The sequence below is a fragment of the Marmota monax genome, unplaced genomic scaffold (assembly GCF_021218885.2).
Source record: "Marmota monax isolate L192 unplaced genomic scaffold, Marmota_monax_Labrador192_F-V1.1 WCK01_AAM20220418_F8-fsc00253, whole genome shotgun sequence".
Lineage (NCBI taxonomy): Eukaryota > Metazoa > Chordata > Mammalia > Rodentia > Sciuridae > Marmota > Marmota monax.
The window spans coordinates 2,834,772-2,854,916 of NW_026695237.1; the positions used below are offsets into that span (position 1 = coordinate 2,834,772).

At 46.5% G+C, this 20,145-nt stretch overlaps 1 long non-coding RNA gene across 1 annotated transcript; it reads left to right on the top strand.

The window, feature by feature from the left end:
- Positions 1-16,569: 16,569 nt before the first annotated feature.
- Positions 16,570-19,922, top strand: LOC131423980 (uncharacterized). The gene is made up of 2 exons (XR_009226266.1): positions 16,570-16,891; positions 18,797-19,922. It is a non-coding gene; the product is annotated as an uncharacterized LOC131423980 (long non-coding RNA).
- The last annotated feature ends 223 nt before the right edge of the window (positions 19,923-20,145 follow it).

Here is a 20,145-nt window from a genome sequence, read left to right on the forward strand (position 1 = left end):
GCTTCCAGAAAGTCACTTCTATTGACTATCCCAACATTCCTCCCTGCAAAAATATCTCCTACCCTGGTTTTGATTTCTCAATGAAATGCCTAACTGTGCTAGCAATGCTCCTCTGAAGTAATGCTAAATACTTAAAAACTAGGACTTTAAAACTGGAAAAGGCTGGCATCCAGCAAATTTTGGATTCAAAGGCCTGGCAATTCCAGGACCTGGTAGGAGACTACACTTGCCTTTTCTCCCCTGTGGCTCCTTCTGGACCTTGGGTGCCAAAGATCCCACTTAGGACCTGCTATGACATCAGCTGCTTTCCTGGTAACTCCTGATGTCACCGACAGCCTGACCAACAGCACTGTGACCTTACTGCACCCAAACAAGCAGAGGAGCTTCTGGTCCTGGCCACTCCACAGGAAGTTTCAAGACAAGTGCCAGCTCAGCTCTGATGGCACACAGGAGTACCTCAACACTGAGCCCCAAGAGCCTGTTCTTGGCAACTGGACTCCAACTTTTTCACTCACTGGAAGTGGAGCATGGGTCTGTGCTGCATGCAGTCCTTCTGGGCCATGGGTGATCTTGCTCCATCCAGGCCCCTGGTTCCTATTGCAGCCTATAGACCAGCATCACCCCCCAGGGTCTGGAGATCCATGGGCCAGGGTAACTGTACTAGGCCCACTGAGCACTGTGACACCCCACACCGCAGCAGACTGGCAACCAGTCCTAGTAGGTCCAATGGACATGGGAGTCCCAGTGGGCGTGAGAGTGCATGAGAATCAGCCATCTTGGACACTGGCCTTAGTTGAGATACCCTCCTGGGCTCCTCCAGGACCAGACTCACTGATATTTTACCCAGTCTGGAAACTGGCCCAGCACACCACCAGTGAGCAGGAGTGGCAGCTCTTGACAGCTGAGGGTGGTGGAGTATGCAGGATATCTTGGTGGATTATGGGAAGCTTGAGCTGGAAAAATCACACAAACTCTGGCAGGATCCCTTGTGTCTAGAGAAAGACATTACCAGTGACAACTCGAACCTCCTAAGAGCGAATGCTAAGAGAATGTCTAGGTCTGTAAGGTTTCTGTATTGCATTCAATCAGACAAAGTTGAACACATCTTACACTGTGGAAACAATAGGAGACCTACTATTATTCCCAGAACAGCTAAGCAATGAAGAAACACACATGCACACACACACACACACACAAAAAAAAATAGGAGAATTTTGATGCCAAAATCCAAAGAAAGCAGCTCAAACATGAATAAAATCAGATTTTGTGAGAAAATGATCTCCTTTTTTTTTTGTTTCCATACCATTCCTCTGTACACAGGATACCAGTTCCTCCCACCCTACGTTGCTGAACTCCTCAGCCAGATGCTGGGTGGCACCCACACTGTGTTCTCAGAACTGTCCCTTCCAGAGTTCCTAGAGGAAGTACAGAAAGACACAGAGGCCCTGATTCCAAAACTATCACCACCTGCAGGAGCCCCTCAGTCAAGAAGGAACCTTGCTCCCCAGCAGTTCCTCTCTGTTGGGCCAGGCCCAATCGGGACAGCAGACAGCTGTCTGACAGATCTGGGTCCGGTACATGGGCGGAGGGATCCCTGCCCTTGCAAGAGCTCCTATGTGTCAAACCTTACACTGCCCACTCTCACCAGGGTAAGTCTAGACACAAATGCCATTTCACACCTTCACTGCTACAGGAGAGGATGGAGAGTCCTGTACCAGGTGCAGCAAGCGAGATCCTGGTGATGCTATCTCCACTTGCTCACTGGCTGCACACCTGTGGACCAGTCCTGTCCTGGCGCACCACCTACCCTGTCGTTCCTTCCCCCTTCAGAGGGTGGCTCCCCTCTGCCGTGGCATGTGAGTTACTCATATTGGGGCCCCGCACCAGGGTCCACCTTGTGGAAGAAGAGCACCCGGAGGAAGTATGACCCTGTGCTGAAGGTGCAGGTACCACCTGTCCAACACATGTGCGTAGCACCTGCTCTAAGCCCCCAGGGCGGCCCTCTACCTGCCAGCCAGAGGCTGCTCAGCCCTTTTGCCTCCTCCCACCTCCCCTGGATTCCAGCTCACCTGTGCAGCCATCCTTGCTGCCTCCCTGGAGGGGTGAAGGCCCTGCACCACCTGGAGGGGAGGGATCCCTGCCATTGCCATAGCTGCTGACCCTCAAACCCAACATCTTCCACCCTTTCCAGAAGATCAGGAAACCTCACTGGGTCAGCTGGTGTTATCAGCAGGATCTGGATCCTCAGGCCCAGTGCCAGGACTCCACAGTCTGCCCAAGACCCAAGGGCACAACCAGACACCAAGTTCCCGGGCCCATCCCTCTGGCCTCTAGTGTGTCTACACCAATATTGCACGTGCACCCTTCCCGGTACAACCCTGCCTCCTGCCCTGGGTCGACGGTTTTCTGTATGCGCCTGCAGGTTCTCTATTCATACCTTCCAAAGAGGGGCCCTGGCTACAGGTCTGACATTGCCGTAGCCTGAAGCCGCCTTGGCAGCAGAAGAATGAATCTTTGTGCCCTCTCTGGAATTCCTGAATCTCACCTTCTCTAATCGATTTCATGGGCAAGCTTTGTCCCTCACCCCTGCCCCCAGCCCTGGGAAGCAGGGTCTACCATAAGGGGCCCGATGAGGCCGGTTATCACAGTGCTAGCAGACTTCCCTTCACTGTTGATCACCCTGTGGTTGCCTAGGCCTCGGGATAACTCACAGGTCTTCTTGCTGGCATCCACAACTGCTATAGGGCAGGTGAGAAACAAGCCTCCTAGGTGCATGTCCTGGGTCCTGCAGTCCCTTCGATCCTTTCCGGGACACCTAGTCATTACCTGCATCTTCTGCATGCCTGATCTCCTGAAGAAGATATTGCTGTCTGCTGCACCTTTCAACATTTCCGCAGTTCACCCCACTGATTCAGCAACCTGACAGCTTCTATAGCACAGGGGCAGGAAGTTGCTCCTTGCCAGCTTCAGCACCATGGTGTACCCTAGACCCTGCCCAGGGAAGACTGTGCTCAGAGCCCCAGGAAACAGTGGCCAATGGGTGGTTGAAAAAGTGGAAGATGGGCTGGGGATGTGGCTCAAGCGGCCCCGGTTGGACCCTCAGCACCACATACAAACAAAGATGTTGTGTCTGCTGAAAACTAAAAAATAAATATTAAAAAATTCTCTCTCTCTCTCTCTCTCTCTCTCTCTCTCTCTCTCTTTCTCTCTCTTTAAAAAAAAAGAAAGAGAGGCCTATGGGGAAGGAAGATGGCGGCGAGGGGAGTGCATTACCCCCGTGTGCTGCTTCACTGTGTGGGAGTATGACAAGTCAGGACGGCTAAAGGATATCTTGTTAGGAATTTCCAGCAATAGTGGGGTGCGCCGGAACCTGGAGGAAGGATTTCCATCGCACGAGGATCGGCTACGGGGACTCAAATGCGAGAGGTTTGTCGCACGGAGGGTAACACTGCTTATTCAGTAAATCGCCCCGCGGCTAGAGTCTGCAACGCGCGCTGGGATAGAGACGCAGGGTTACAGTGCTGCAGTTTCTGCCAGCCGCGCAAGCACCGCACTCAGGGCTGAATTCTGGGTTCGAGATGGGGGAAGGAAGCGGTCCATCTCGGTTCTCCACACAGGTCAGACCACAGAGGAGGCCAGCAGCCACCATGTTGGTAAACTGATGTCACCATACCTGCTTTCGACTGACCGTGTCTCATTCAGCCATAGAACAGGTAATTTCAGGCTGCCATTCGCCTGCGGCTTGCAGACAGATTGCTAGGGTTCAGTGCCTGGGTGCTTCTTAGAACCTGATCTTATCGGAGCGAACACCGAGCGCGGGGTGGCCGAGTTCCGGCTCCCGGAACCGTCCCGGAACCGCCCTGGCTCAGGGCTGCGGAGCCTGCGGAGGCTGCTTCTTGGACCCTGCTACTATCAGAGCAAACACCAAGCACTAAGCAGCCGAATTCCGGCTCCCGGAACTGAGCCCGCGGGGGCTGCTTCTTGGAGCTTACACTTATAGGAGCTTACACCGAGCACGGAGCGGCCGAGTTCCGGCTCCCGGAACGTCCCTGGACCGGGGCTAGGAGCCCGCGGAAACTGCGTCTCGGTCCGGGTCCTGCTGAGGGCCGGTCAGGACTCACCTGTTGCTTGGGTTGCCCGGCAAGGGGAACGAAATGCTGCCATTCGCATAGGATACCAACATGGCAGAGATCTGATGTCAGCAGAAAGCGGTGGAGGAGAGATCTTCATCAATACCAGCGGTGACATAAGCAGTTGGTCTCCTGGTAAGGGGGGTGAGGCTCAGTCACCCGAGTCTCCTCAATTTGTCCTCGAGCCAGAGGGGAGGAGCCGGGCCGCCGCCAGCCCCCGGAGCAGGCCCAGCGGCTCGCCAGCGTGGTGACCGCATGACCCCAATTGGAGAGGGGGCGGAGCGGAGCCGCCACCCACACCCGCCAGGTGGGCAGACCCACGACCCAGTGGTACATGGGCGTGGTAGGAGGGGCAGGGCAGAGCCGCCGTTCGCGCTTGCAAGGTAAACAGACCTGTGACAGCCTGGCGGGTCAGGCCCAGTGGCCTGCCAGTGTGTTACACACGTCACCCCAACTGGAGTAGGGGCAGAGCATATCCTTCTCCCACGCCCGGATCAGGCCCTGCCGGTGTGGTGGTCACGTGACCCCAATTGGAGTGGGGGCGGAGCGGAACCGCCACCCGTGCCTGCAGGGTGAGCAGACCAGTGATCAACCTGCAGATCAGGCCCAGGGGTCCGCAGGCGTGGTAGGAGGGGCAGGGCAGATCCGCCACCCGCGCCTTCAAGGTAGGCAGACCTACAACAGACCGGAGGATCAGGCCCAGGAGCCTGCCGGCATGGTACAAACACCACCCTAATTGGAGTAGTGACAGAGCAGAGTCGCCTCCCTTGCCAGGAACAGGCCCAGCATCCTGCAGGCGGGGTAGTCACGACACCCCAATTGGAGTAGGGGCAGAGCAGAGCCTCCACCCATGCCCGAAAGGTGGGCAGATCTGCGACCGACCAGCGGGACAAGCCCAGTGGCCTGCCGGTACGACAGACACATCACCCCATTTGGGGTAGGGGCAGAGTAGAGCTGCCGCCCGCGCCTGCAGGGTAGGCAAACCTGCAACCGACCAGCGGATCAGGCCCGGTGGCCTGCCGGCGTGGTACACTCGTCACCCCAATTGGAGTAGGGGCAGAACAGAGCCGCCGACAGCTCCCAGAACAGGCCCAGTGACCTGCTGGCGTGGTAGCCACGACACCCCAATTGGAATAAGGAGAGAGCAGAGCCGCCGCCCGCACCTGCAGGAAAGATACGCAAGCAGTATGAAAAGACAAGGAAAGAAAGGACCACAAGCAATGCAGGTCAACGCAACTTTAGAAGAGGTAACAGCTGCAGCAGATGGAATGTCAGATAAAGAATTCAGGATATACATGCTTCAGATGATCTGGAGTATCAAGGAAGACATTAAACAGCAAAATCAGACAATGAAAGATCACTTCGACAATTAATTACGCAAACAAATCCAGGAAGCAAAGGATCAACTATACAGGGAGATAGAGGTTATAAAAAACAAGCAATCAGAAATCCTAGAAATGCAGGAAGCAATAAACCAACTTAAAAACTCAATGGAGAATACTACCAGCAGAGTAGAACACTTAGAAGATAGAACATCAGACAATGAAGACAAAGTATTTCAACTTGAAAAGAACATAGACAGCTCAGCAAGACTGTTAAGAATGCATGAGCAGAACACCCAAGAAATATGGGATAGCATTAAGAGACCAAACTTAAGAGTCATTGGGATACAGGAAGGTACAGAGCTCCAAACCAAAGGAATGAGCAGTCTATTCAATGAAATAATACGAGAAAACTTCCCAGACTTGAAGAATGAGACAGAATCCCAAATCCTAGAAGCCTACAGGACGCCGAATGTGCAAAATCATAAGAGATCCACACCTAGACACATTATAATGAAGATGCCCAACATACAGAATAAGGAGAGAATTTTAAAAGCTACAAGAGAAAGGAAGCAGATTACATTTAGGGGTAAGCCAATCAGGATAACAGCTGATCTTTCAACACAGCCTCTGAAAGCTAGAAGATCCTGGAATAACATATTTCAAACACTGAAAGAAAATGGGTTCCAACCAAGAATTGTGTATCCAGCGAAATTAAGCTTCAGGATGGAAGATGAAATTAAAACCTTCCACGATAAACAAAAGTTTAAAGAATTTGCAGCTAGAAAACCATCTCTTCAAAACATCCTCGCCAAAGCATTACAGGAAGAGGAAATGGAAAATAACAATGAAAACCAACAGTAGGAGGTAGGACAGTAAAGGGGGGGGGAAATAATCAAAGAGGAAAACAAACCATGTTTAGTAACAGAAATAAACAAATATGGCTGGAAGAACAACCCATATCTCAATAATAACCCTAAATGTTAATGGCTTAAACTCACCAATCAAGAGACACAGGCTAGTAGAATGGATCACAAAACAAGACCCAACAATATGCTGCCTACAGGAGACGCATTTGATAGGAAAAGACATACATAGGCTGAAGGTGAAAAGTTGGGAAACATCATATCACTCATATGGACTTCGGAAACAAGCAGGCGTGTCCATACTCATATCAAATAAAATAGATTTCAAACCAAAGTTAATCAAAAGAGATAAAGAGGGACACTACATACTGCTTAAGGGAACCATACACCAACAAGACATAACAATCATAAATATTTATGCCCCAAACAATGGTGCAGCTATGTTCGTCAAACAAACTCTTCTCAAGTTCAAGAGTCTAATAGACCACCACACCATAATCATGGGAGACTTCAACACACCTCTCTCGCCACTGGACAGATCTTCCAAACAAAAGTTGAATAAGGAAACTATAGAACTCAATAACACTATTAATAACCTAGACCTAATTGACATATATAGAGTATACCACCCAACATCAAGCAGTTACACTTTTTTCTCAGCAGCACATGGATCCTTCTCAAAAATAGATCATATATTATGTCACAGGGCAACTCTTAGACAATATAAAGGAGTAGAGATAATACCATGCATCTTATCTGATCATAATGGAATGAAACTGAAAATCAACGATAAAAGAAGGAAGGAAAAAGCATACATCAATTGGAGAATGAACAATAGGTTACTGAATGATCAATGGGTTATAGAAGACATCAAGGAGGAAATTAAAAAATTCTTAGAGATAAATGAAAACACAGACACAACATATCGGAATCTATGGGACACATTGAAAGCAGTTCTAAGAGGAAAATTCATTGCTTGGAGTTCATTCCTTAAAAAAAGAAAAAACCAACAAATAAATGATCTCATACTTCATCTCAAAATCCTAGAAAAAGAAGAGCAAAACAACAGCAAAAGAAGTAGAAGGCAAGAAATAATTAAAATCAGAGCTGAAATTAATGAAATCGAAACAAAAGAAACAATTGAAAAAATTGACAAAACTAAAAGTTGGTTCTTTGAAAAAATAAACAAAATCGACAGACCCTTAGCGATGCTAGCGAAGAGAAGAAGAGAGAGAACTCAAATTACTAACATACGGGATGAAAAAGGCAATATCACAACAGACACTTCAGAAATACAGAAGATAATCAAAAACTATTTTGAATCCTTATACTCCAATAAATTAGAAGATAGTGAAGGCATAGATAAATTTCTTAAGTCATATGATCTGCCCAGATTGGGTCAGGAGGATATAGAAAACCTAAACAGACCAATATCAATTGAGGAAATAGAAGAAACCATAAAAAGACTACCAACTAAGAAAAGCCCAGGTCCGGATGTGTATACAGCAGAATTTTACAAAACCTTTAAAGAAGAACTAATACCAATACTTTTCAAGCTACTTCAGGAAATAGAAAAGGAGTGAGAACTTCCAAATTCATTCTATGAGGCCAACATCACCCTGATACCTAAACCAGACAAAGACACTTCAAAGAAAGAAAACTACAGACCAATATCTCTAATGAACCTAGATGCAAAAATCCTCAATAAAATTCTGGCGAATCGGATACAAAAACATATCAAAAAAATTGTACACCATGATCAAGTAGGATTCATCCCTGGGATGCAAGGCTGGTTCAATATACGGAAATCAGTAAATGTTATTCACCACATCAATAGACTTAAAAATAAGAACCATATGATCATCTCGATAGATGCGGAAAAAGCATTCAACAAAGTACAGCATCCCTTTATGTTCAAAACTCTAGAAAAACTAGGGATAACAGGAACATACCTCAATATATTTGTAAAAGCAATCTATGCTAAGCCTCAGGCTAGCATCATTCTGAATGGAGAAAAACTGAAGGCATTCCCTCTAAAATCTGGAACAAGACAGGGATGCCCTCTCTCTCCACTTCTCTTCAACATAGTTCTCGAAACACTGGCCAGAGCAATTAGACAGACGAAAGAAATTAAAGGCATCAAAATAGGAAAAGAAGAACTTAAATTATCACTATTTGCAGATGATATGATTCTATACCTAGCAGACCCAAAAGGCTCTACAAAGAAACTATTAGAGCTAATAAATGAATTCAGCAAAGTGGCAGGATTTAAAATCAACACACATAAATCAAAGGCATTCCTGTATATCAGCGACAAATCCTCTGAAATGGAAATGAGGACAACCACTCCATTCAAAATATCTTCAAAAAAAATAAAATACTTGGGAATCAACCTAACAAAAGAGGTGAAAGACTTATACAATGAAAACTACAGAACCCTAAAGAGAGAAATAGAAGAAGATCTTAGAAGATGGAAAAATATACCCTGTTCATGGATAGGCAGAACTAACATCATCAAAATGGCGATATTACCAAAAGTTCTCTATAGGTTTAATGCAATGCCAATCAAAATCCCAACGGCATTTCTTGTAGAAATAGAGAAAGCAATCATGAAATTCATATGGAAAAATAAAAGACCCAGAAGAGCAAAAACAATGCTAAGCAGGAAGTGTGAATCAGGCGGTATAGCGATACCAGACTTCAAACTATACTACAGAGCAATAGTAACAAAAACAGCATGGTACTGGTACCAAAACAGGCGGGTGGACCAATGGTACAGAATAGAGGACACAGAAACCAATCCACAAAACTACAACTATCTTATATTTGATAAAGGGGCTAAAAGCATGCAATGGAGGAAGGATAGCATCTTCAACAAATGGTGCTGGGAAAACTGGAAATCCATATGCAACAAAATGAAACTGAATCCCTTTCTCTCGCCATGCACTAAAGTGAATTCAAAATGGATCAAGGAGCTTGATATCAAATCAGAGACGCGCCGCCTGATAGAAGAAAAAGTTGGCTACGATCTACAGTCGGTGGGGTCGGGCTCCAAATTCCTCAATAGGACACCCATAGCACAAAAGTTAATAACTAGAATCAACAAATGGGACTTACTCAAACTAAAAAGTTTTTTCTCAGCAAAAGATACAATAAGAGAGGTAAATAGGGAGCCTATACCCTAGGAACAAATCTTTACTCCTCACACTTCAGATAGAGCCCTAATATCCAGAGTATACAAAGAACTCAAAAAATTAGACAATAAGATAACAAACAACCCAATCAACAAATGGGCCAAGGACCTGAACAGACACTTCTCAGAGGAGGACATACAGTCAATCAACAAGTACATGAAAAAATGCTCAACATCTCTAGCTGTCAGAGAAATGCAAATCAAAACCACCCTAAGATACCATCTCACTCCAGTAAGATTGGCAGCCATTATGAAGTCAAACAACAACAAGTGCTGGCGAGGATGTGGTGAAAAGGGTACACTTGTACATTGCTGGTGGGACTGCAGATTGGTGCAGCCAATTTGGAAAGCAGTATGGAGATTTCTTGGAAAGCTGGGAATGGAGCCACCATTTGACCCAGCTATTCCCCTTCTTGGTCTATTCCCTAAAGACCTAAAAAGAATATGCTACAGGGACACTGCTACATCGATGTTCATAGCAGCACAGTTCACAATAGCAAGACTGTGGAACCAACCTAGATGCCCTTCAATAGATGAATGGATAAAAAAAATGTGGCATTTATACACAATGGAGTATTACTCTGCATTAAAAAATGACAAAATCATAGAATTTACAGGGAAATGGATGGCATTAGAGCAGATTATGGTAAGTGAAGCTAGCCAATCCCTAAAAAACAAATGCCAAATGTCTTCTTTGATATAAGGAGAGTAACTAAGATCAGAGTAGGGACGAAGAGCAGGAGAAGAAGATTAACATTTAACAGGGATGAGAGGTGGGAGGGAAAGGGAGAGAGAAGGGAAATTGCACGGTAATGGAAGGAGACCCTCAGCGTTATACAGTGGAGGGGGTAGAGAGAGAGGAGGGGAGGGGAGGGGAGAGGTGGGGAGGGGGGAGGGTGGAGGATGGGAAAGGCAGCGGAGCACAACAGACACTAGTATGGCAATTTGTAAATCAATGGATGTGTAACTGATGTGATTCTGCAATCTGTGTATGGGGTGAAGGTGGGAGTTCATAACCCACTTGAATCAAAGTGTGGAATATGATATGTCAAGAAATTTGTAATGTTTTGAACAACCCACAATAAAAAATTAAAAAAAAAAGAAAGAAAGAAAAAGTGGAAGATCCTGCAGTTAGAGAACATCAGAGGGGGAGCCCTTATGTCATTGGAGTAGCACAATATGTCTTTGGGCCTCTAGTGGCCCACAGCCACCTGCCTTCCTTTATGCCCAGGCCTGGGGCTTTGCAGGGAAACCTCCACACCCAGAGATCCCAAGACAGAGCTGAGATCTCCTGGGCCTCCTGGATGTACTCCTGCCCTAGGAGAAATGTCATCAACAGCTCCTACAGCTCCACTCAGGTCTCCTAGTCGTATAGAAGAGGGTTCCAGGCTCATTCAACTGCAAGCTGCTCCTGGGATCCTCTTCAGCTGCAGAGAATCCCCAGAAGAAGACCCAGTGTGAGAAGGTGGAAAAAGGCAGGCCAGGACAGGCATTGCTGAGGAAATCATCCTTATCCATAGGGGACACCAGTAGACTACAGAAATGAGTTTCTTGTACTGCCATCCCACCAAGGGGACACTCTGAGCTTGCCACCACCTCCAGAACTGACCTTTCCAGTGACTGCTGAGCACCTAGACCAGAAGGAGAAACTCTGTAGCACATCAATTGTCTTCTGATGGGTGAGACCCAGGCCATCAGAAACAGCTGTATCTGGCACCATAAGGCCATGTACAGGAGCCTGACCCCTGTGTATGGGGAGGGGCAAGGCCTCTGGCATCATTGGGCCTCCACCAGACATTTCTTGACCACCCCAACACCCCCACAATGTAGACCACCACCCCCATTCGTGTAGGCTCTGCTGTCTCCTCACAGAGACACCCTCGCACTCCAAACCTCAGTGTCCTCCTGTTCCCCAGCCTGCCAATTGCAATTGCTACTTTGGCCCTTCCTCCCAGGCCCTCTCTTAGCACATTGGCAGGTTTAGTTCCAAAGCCAGTGGTTCCATCTGGGGCCTCCCTCATAGACACCATTTTTCCTTCATGCTGTGTTCTAGCAGGTGGTTATCTACTTCATGCTCACAGCTTCAGAGTTACAGGCAAAGCATTTAATGAAAATTCTCCCCAGGGAGCTTCCTGATAGTGTGGGCTCAGCCTTGACCACAGTTACAAATGACAACAGAGATTTGGCAATAGCCTGCTTCCTCTATGTACCTTCAATTTCTTCTCACTCTGTGGTACCCCAAATCTGCCAACATTCATTTTCTCTAATCAAGCAAATGGCCAAAGCCCAAAAGCTCCAAAGAGCTCCAAATCACAAGGAAACTAGAGAGAGCCAGGCTGAGGGCCTGTGCCTATAGTGGTGAGGACCCCAACCAGTGAGCCCAAATAAGACTCCAGCCTCCTCCTCTTCAGCTTTAAGGGCAAAGCTGCCTAGGAAGTGGGTAGGGATGGGAAGCTGTGTATCTGAGCCTCCTGTTTTCCCCAGGATCACAGAGTTCAGGGCAAGCCCTGTGGTATGCATCTGAACCGGATTCACACCAGGTCCTGCAAGAGAGAAAGGTAGATGTTGGCTTAGGGCAGCATTTTCTTCCTGGACCCCACAGGAATAGGTCCTGACCTTGAGGAAGAGGATCTGGTGGATGTCCCAGTGCTCCTGGTTCCAGGAGACCCCTGGCCAGATAAGGATGGGGCCTTAAAGGTTAGGTTCCTCTTCACTGTGTACCCATGAGAAGCAAATTTTCCAGGGTGAGAGGCCAGGACAGATTTAAAGCTAGATGCAGATTTTCTTATGGTGGTCTTGGTGCCCTGAGGGGGACTTGAAAGTTTCTGCAAGTAATGGCCTTTATACAATTGAAGGAGTGGTCACCCTGGCTCCAAGTACACAGTTGTTATTTGGCCCATGTAAGGTGGTCACCATGGAGATGGTCTTCTTAATAGGGCTAAAGATGTTGAACTCCCAAGTAGGCCCGTTATCACTGTTGTATACTTCAAGTTCCTCCACTTTGGGAGGAGATGCACATGGCCTCAACGGCAGATATGAGATTTGAAAGCAAGTTGTGACTCCAAGATCTCATTGATGGCACAGGAACAGACTTGAGAGTAGACGTGGCCTTTGTGGGGATAGTGCTGGTTCCCCAAGATGAGAATAGGGGATTCTGCATATGCAGACATTAAGGATTAGCAATAATTGTAGGAACAACAGTGTTTCATTTCCCTGGTTTGTGCTTTGTCTTGTGTCCCTTGCTACTCATTGTGGTGCTCTGGCTAGGGGTACTATTGTTGTTCTGTCCCAAGCTTGCACCATGGTGCTATCTGTTTCTTTGGGTCCCTCCTCTTGGAGAGGAGATGCACATGGCCCCAAACGCAGATATGAGATGTGAGAGCAAGTCTGGGCTCCTAGATCCCATTGATGTCACAGGCACAGATGAGCAACTATATGTAGCTGTTCTGGAGGGGGTGCTGATTCCCCAATGTGAGCTTATGGGTTGGGGCAGGCTTTGAGGGATATAGGGTAGGAACACCAGTGTTTCTTTGATCATGTGTGTTCTTTGTCTTGTGTCTTTTGGTCCCCATGGTGGAGCTCTGATTAGGGGTTCTACTGGTGTTTCTGTCCCAAGCTTGCCCCATGGTGTTGATTTTGGGAGTCCCTTTTTGTACAGATGCTCATTACTGCCATGGAAGATGTCATGCCTGGGAACAAGTCTGTTCTCCCAGTTACCTTTGAGGTTACTGACACCAACTTCAGGGGGATGAACCTTGGTTGTCCCATGTTGACTGAGACTGCCTGTTCTTGAGAAAAACTCTGGCCACAAGCCCTGGCCTCTGGCTAGCAACTATGGAGGCTGAGGCAGATGTATTAGATGCACCAGAAGACCTTGCAGCCTGGCTGTCAGCAGAATGTGTCTTGGTGCTGGCATGGGCACTCATCTGTGGGATTTCTATGTGTCAGCCCCAAGGGCTGAGTGTGGGCTTCCCAAGGGGGGGCCTGCCATCAATGGTAGAACTGGGGCTTCACTTGCACCTGGAGCTAGCAGGTAACCAAACTGCTGACAGCTAGCAAAGGTGTGGGCTCTGAGCTTCTTCCCATCAGGAACTCTAAGGATTGTTGGGATGGTAGCTAAACCATAGGTATGTGCAAAACCAGTAGGCATGGGTCAATGAATGACTACTTAATAATTCAAGTTTTCTTCAACGTTCAATTTTTCCCATTTTTATACAACCAAGACAATTCTTGTGGTACAAAGACATTTGGTACCAAAATAGGTGCTTCTGCTGGACAACAGCAGAGGTGTCCAAGGAGAAGATAGAATGATGTTAACTGCTTTAAAACTTGAAGTTCCCCAGATCCCATCAGTCCTCCACTTTTCTCAGATGGGCCTCAGTTGACCCTGCCTCTACTCCACAGGGCCACTGGGGATCCTTTCTTCTCTAGCACAGGATGGTGAATCTGGCATGGCTCTTCCCCTTGAAGACTTGTCAGGGCACTCAATTTGGCCAGGTTACCCACCCCAGTGGGGCAGGTTCATCCCCCCTAAGACAACAGCTCATGGGAGCAAGCCCAAGATCAGCCATGGGCTCTCTGTCAACCTATACCCCCCTCTCTTTTTCTGTTCTGCTAAACACAAAGAATATTAACTTTCCTAACCATGAATGTGGAGAATGATGACAAAGAATGGGAAAGCAGTGTCTGAGACTGGGGTATCTGATGACCTCATGGTTGTGGCAAGCCTGTTGCCTGGGAATGTTCCAGTGCAAGATTTCAGAGTGCCTAGCTGCTGTGATAATGCCCTGCATGAGGAGGCTCTTCAGAAGAATTTTATCTGCCTTGACCTTGATCTCAGGTCCATAGCTCCTGAGAATAGAGAAACTCTCCTGCTAGACAACTACAATGTTTCACTAGCTCTATTACTTCTGAAGCTGCCTACTTAACAGTAACTTTAAACAATGGACTTTCTGGAGAGCTACACAAAGCTCCTAACATTGCACATAGCAATTGTAAATTGTAACTGCAGAAAAGCTGCATAAGTGTTGCTAGCCCTGTAACTTTATGAGTAAAAAGAATAATGCTTTCATAGTCTTTAACCTGATAATGAGACTTATATAAATAAAGATTGCTGGTGTAACTGTAAATCTGCTTCTCCATCAGACAGCAGTACTCCACTCAGATGCCAGCTATTTAATCTTCAAAATATGCATCTGTGAGTCTTTTTTTCTAATCTCCCTTCACTCCTTGAAGGAACCTGCAAGTTTAGCTGTGCTGGTCATGATACATGATGACCCTGAGAAATAACGGAACACTTTTTAACTTTTCCTCCTGCAATCCCATTATATCTTGTATACCACTTACCAGTGTCATCTCCTTTTCAGTAAGCCCAGTGGAGACTATCAGATTCTTCACCACACTAACTCCCCAAACACACACCACTTCAGCAGGAGCTTCCCTCAAGACACAAGTCTAATCAGACTCTGCCTGTTACAGGAACAGCAGGAAAGCTCTAGGGGCAGGCTATCCTGCAGCCCCCAAAAGCCACTTAGGAGACCTGCACTGTGCTCACTGCTGTCTCCATCTACCACAACACCTGGTTCCACCTCACATTGCACATATCTCCTTTAATGAAAGACATAGTTTTATTCATTCTTACATTTCTATATCCTGACACAATAAATCCCAAATTTTTGGAAGCCAAAAAAAAAAATCTTTGCCTTAAACTGGCACATAAGAAAATCACAAATATGAAGATAAAACATATAAGACTACTCCATATGCTATTAAACAGAAGACTAATGGCACATCCTAATTTGTTCTACAGTGATCCTGACAGAAATTCTAACAGTAAATTACTATGATGTCTTTAAAGATTAACTTTAATCAATAATCTAAACAATACAGTTATGGTCAGTGACTTTGGAAATAGATTTTTCCAGACCAGAAAATCATTACAAAATCAGAAATGTAGTGTTGGCTTCTTATGACTGACCTTCAGGATACATGCCCATCACAAGGATAGCAAGGCCCACTTTGGTGCTGAGAGAAATCATTCTTAATTTGGGGTAAACTACCTACATCCAAGGATGGTCTAACTCTAGGCCCACTTTTCCACAGTGTTGAGTCTACTCATTCCTGGGACCATTCAAGACTCAGCCTTGATCCCCCACATAAAAACTATGTCAATTCCCCTATAAAGCAATCACATCTAATTGCCTCTGGTTATAGGATTCTCTTGAAATAATAAATATATGATTTTTGAAAAAGGATAGTTGGTATAGGCCATAATTGTTGTCCTGCTAATTCAAGGATGGAGGTTTATCCTGATCAACACTGTACATAACTTGATAACAGACCTTTACATTCTACACAAGAAACTGCTTCGCAGAGATGGTGGGCTGCACTGTCCGGGTTTTGCCTTTCCTTTCTCTTTATATCCAGGCTCACAGCAGCTGCCAGAGCACCTGCTGAGAATTTCCTGGTGGCCCAATTTTGTGCTCCCATGCACACTTCTGGCCCAGTCCTCCAGCCCAATGTTCTCCGCTGGTGCCAGGTGCCCCACTGCCAAGCCTTGCCCTGCTCCCTGACCCCACACATCCAGGCCCAGTGGCCTCAGCAGGCCCCTGTCCTGAGTGCCTCCTTATAGGGGCGGCAAGGGTACCAGAAGCCTAGCCTCACAGCAGCCCTGAAAGGAAGAAAGGCCTAGGGGTTGACCCCACGAAGATGGTTGCCAAGCTGCAGACCCAGATGGCCAAGAAGATGCACACCAAGAAGGTTGTCCAGTGTGGCTATGTCCACAAGACCTCGTGAAATACCCTGAAGAGAAGGCATCTGTAGCACCCTAGTTATTGGCTCTCTTAATTTTTTTTCTTTTTCTTTTTCTTTTTTATTCAGAGCATCAGGAAGGACATATGAAGTCACTCACCTTAAGATGTTTTCATTCTGTGAATTTTAACTAGAACTCATTACTGGTGTTCTATATCCTGTTAAAAACAATTCACTGAGACATCCTGCCTCAGAATGACTTTCATAGCATCCTTCTGTGGTGAGCCGCTTCTGCCATTTCTGCAGACTATGGTCGCCATTACAAGATGACGCTGGCTCCACTGTGGTCTGTGACAAACAACTTCTTATCTGGGAAAGTTGGCACATGATTTTTCACCACCCTGTGAGAAAGCTCCATGCGGCAGCTTTGCATTGGGGCTTGGGATGCTTTATTAAGGCTGGGAGGGGCATCCGAGAGAGAGAAGAAGAAATATCCAGGGCCTGAATAAACTGTTGAAAGAAGATTCCCGAGTTGCGTCTTCCTTGCGGGCAAGGGGTCGCGACAAGTGGTGCCGAGACCCGGGAACCAGAACTTTCAGCAGTCAGGGGTGGTGCACCGGTTAGTCCCAGGTAAGTGGGATCCGCGATCAAAGCGGGGTTAGTCCCAGGTAAGTGGGATCCGCGACCAAAGCGGGGCAGCTCCTCTGTAAAGAAAGAGAGAGCCTTACATTTTATTGCAGCTGCACTGTGTACTTTCGCTTCTACTTTCGCTTTTGTTTTCTGTGTTTCTTTTGTTGTTGTGTCATTTTGCTTTTGTTTTTTGTGCTTCTTTTGTTGTTGTGACGACAGGGATGCTCCCCTGTAAAAGGAAGAGAGCGGGGAATTCATAGAACGGAACGCTCCCCTGTAAAAGGAAGAGAGCGGGGACTTTTGTACTTTCACTTTCTTTACAGCTCTAAAAACATTATGGGCGTTGCTTCTTCAAGCCCAATTTTGCTGGCCCTAGATGTGTTGTTACATTCAAAAGGACTTAAGATAAAGCAGAGTACTTTGCAGATGTTTTTAAGAGAAGCTGATATAGCGGCTCCTTGGTTTGCTTTTTCAGGGAGTCTTACGGTTCCCAGCTGGGACAAATTAGGGAAAGATCTAGATTTCGCTCATGAGCAAGGTACCTTGCAGGGTGGCATTATACCACTTTGGAAGTTAGTTAGAGGATGTATAACAGATGGTAAATGCCAGGAAGCTGTAAGTGAGGGTCAAGCTATTCTTGAGCAGCTGCATGAGGAAAAATCTGAAGGATCATGTAGTGAAGTGGCAGAGAGTATTAAAAGTAACAGTAGTGAGAAGGCAAAAGAGCCTGAAGATAAAAATAGGAGAAGGCTCTACCCAGACTTGACCGAATTAAAAACGCCTGAGAACACAAGCGACTCAGAGAGTTCTGAGGACCTTGATATATTGTTACAACAACTACATAAGATAAAAATGAAAAAGAAGAAAAAGGAGACACAGGGCACACAGGCCTACTGTAATAAGGGGAAGGGAGTTAACATTGGTCAACAAAACTCTGAGGATGAGGAGGTAGAATATCTAGAAGAAGATATGGTGCCGATTGCCCCACCTCCGTATGTGGGGGGAGCCAAGGTTCTGGGAGATCTTTTCATGCACAAGTTTGGAGGACAGTTAATACAGATATGGGACTTGCATACCCTGTATTTCAGGACAATAACAGGGGAAGATATCATGAGCCTTTAGACTTTAAGATAATTAAAACCTTGGCAGAATCTGTCCGCACTTATGGCATAGATGCCGCTTTCACTCTCACTCAGGTGGAGGGACTTACTAGATTTTACATGACTCCCTCAGATTGGGCTAGTCTAGTCCGCGCTTGTGTTTCCCCAGGGAAATATTAGGAGTCCAAAGTTGGCTGTTTAATGTTTCTGGCAGTACCCAAGACTCGGAGTGAGATAGGAGGCTTAAAATTTCTGCAAATAATTCACAATTATCTAATGCTACATTACCCTCCGCAGCAGTCCGTCTCCAATCTCCGTTCCTGTTTCTTTTGGCTAATGTTACATTACAGGGGATGCTTAATTGTTCTAATGTTACTTGCTACTTGTCTGAGTGTTGGAATGGCTCCTGGACTACGGCAGTGGTTATGAAAATTCCAACCTTTGTCCCGATTCCGGTTACTACAGATTCAGAGTCATTTCCTATTGTTGAACTGATTAGAGCCCGTAGAGATTTTGGAATTATGGCAGCCATAGTGACAGCTGTGGCGGTATCTGCTGCTGCAGCAGTTATAGCTGGAGTAGCCATGGCCAGCCAGGTACAAACTGCTGCCACTATTAATCAGGTTATTCAACAAACATCCACCATACTTGAATCTCAAAGTAGAATTAATCAACATATTTTATCTGGGATTCTGGCTGCTAATCAAAGGATAGATCTGCTTCAAGCTTAAGTTGAGGAATTGTCTGACCTAGTACATTTGGGTTGTGTTGATCAACGTGCACATTTATGTATAACCTCTGTCAGATTTTATGATTCCAGAAATGCCTCCCGCATCATTGGAGAGTATCTATCCGGAACCTGGTCCATGGAAGCAGAAAACTTGATCCAGTCTCAACTAACTCAGATTGCTGTTTTGAATAGTACCCGTGTTGAACCAGTGACTTTGGGTCAATTCACCGATTGGATATCTTCTGCTTTTTCCTTCTTCAAAGAGTGGGTGGGAGTAGGCATTTTTGGTGCAATGTGTTGCTTCGGTGTTGTACTCTGTTTTTGGCTTCTCTGTCGCCTTAAAACTCTCCATGCACAAGAAAAGGCTATGATCATACAAGCTCTTGCAGCTTTAGAAAATGGCAACTCGCCTCAAGTCTGGCTTGCGCATCTTAAGCAGTAAACCTTTGTCATGTTCGTTACACCCCAAGTTATTATAACATTGCACTGGGATCGACATGACTTTCCTTGTTATTCTCTTAGTGTTGGAAAGCCCTTGCACTCTGCCGGTCTTACTGCCATTGCACGCAGATGGGTTTCCACACTAGTGCTTTTCTATCGCCTTAAAGTCCGTGCCTTTCTTTCAGGGTGCTGTCAACTTGTTTGTCGTTATAAACAGCCACAGTTCAGCCTCAGCTATCCCCCTTCGTCCACCATCGTCACGATACAGGATGCGAGGCAAGGCACTGCACTTGAGTGATCCTTGACGTGGACCTCAAGGAGAGCATGTCCTATTGCATGCGGGTTAGACGCGTCCACGCCCCGCCCCACGAAAAAAGGCGTCGGCTGATATGGCCTCAGATCTGGGGAAGGGCCCTCCTTAGGACTGAGTCATACTATGCAGCCACTTCTGCACAGTGGGATAGGACCTCTACTCTCGCCTGTATTGTTTTAAGAAAACAGAAAGGGGGAACTGTGGTGAGCCGCTTCTGCCGTTTCTGCAGACTATGGTCGCCATTACAAGATGACGCTGGCTCCGCTGTGGTCTGTGACAAACAACTTCTTATCTGGGAAAGTTGGCACATGATTTTTCACCACCCTGTGAGAAAGCTCCATGCGGCAGCTTTGCATTGGGGCTTGGGATGCTTTATTAAGGCTGGGAGGGGCATCCGAGAGAGAGAAGAAGAAATATCCAGGGCCTGAATAAACTGTTGAAAGAAGATTCCCGAGTTGTGTCTTCCTTGCGGGCAAGGGGTCGCGACATCCTTCATGTGTCATTCCAAGGTTTTTTTTCACAAGTCATTCCAAGGTTTCTAGTTCATACCACAGTGCCTTGCAAAAAGCACCACATGGATAAAGCAATAAAATTAATTTGTTCTACTAAGGTAGTGGAACCTACTTAATAAAGTTTTTTAATGTGGTTACTGAAACATTACACAGTAAGA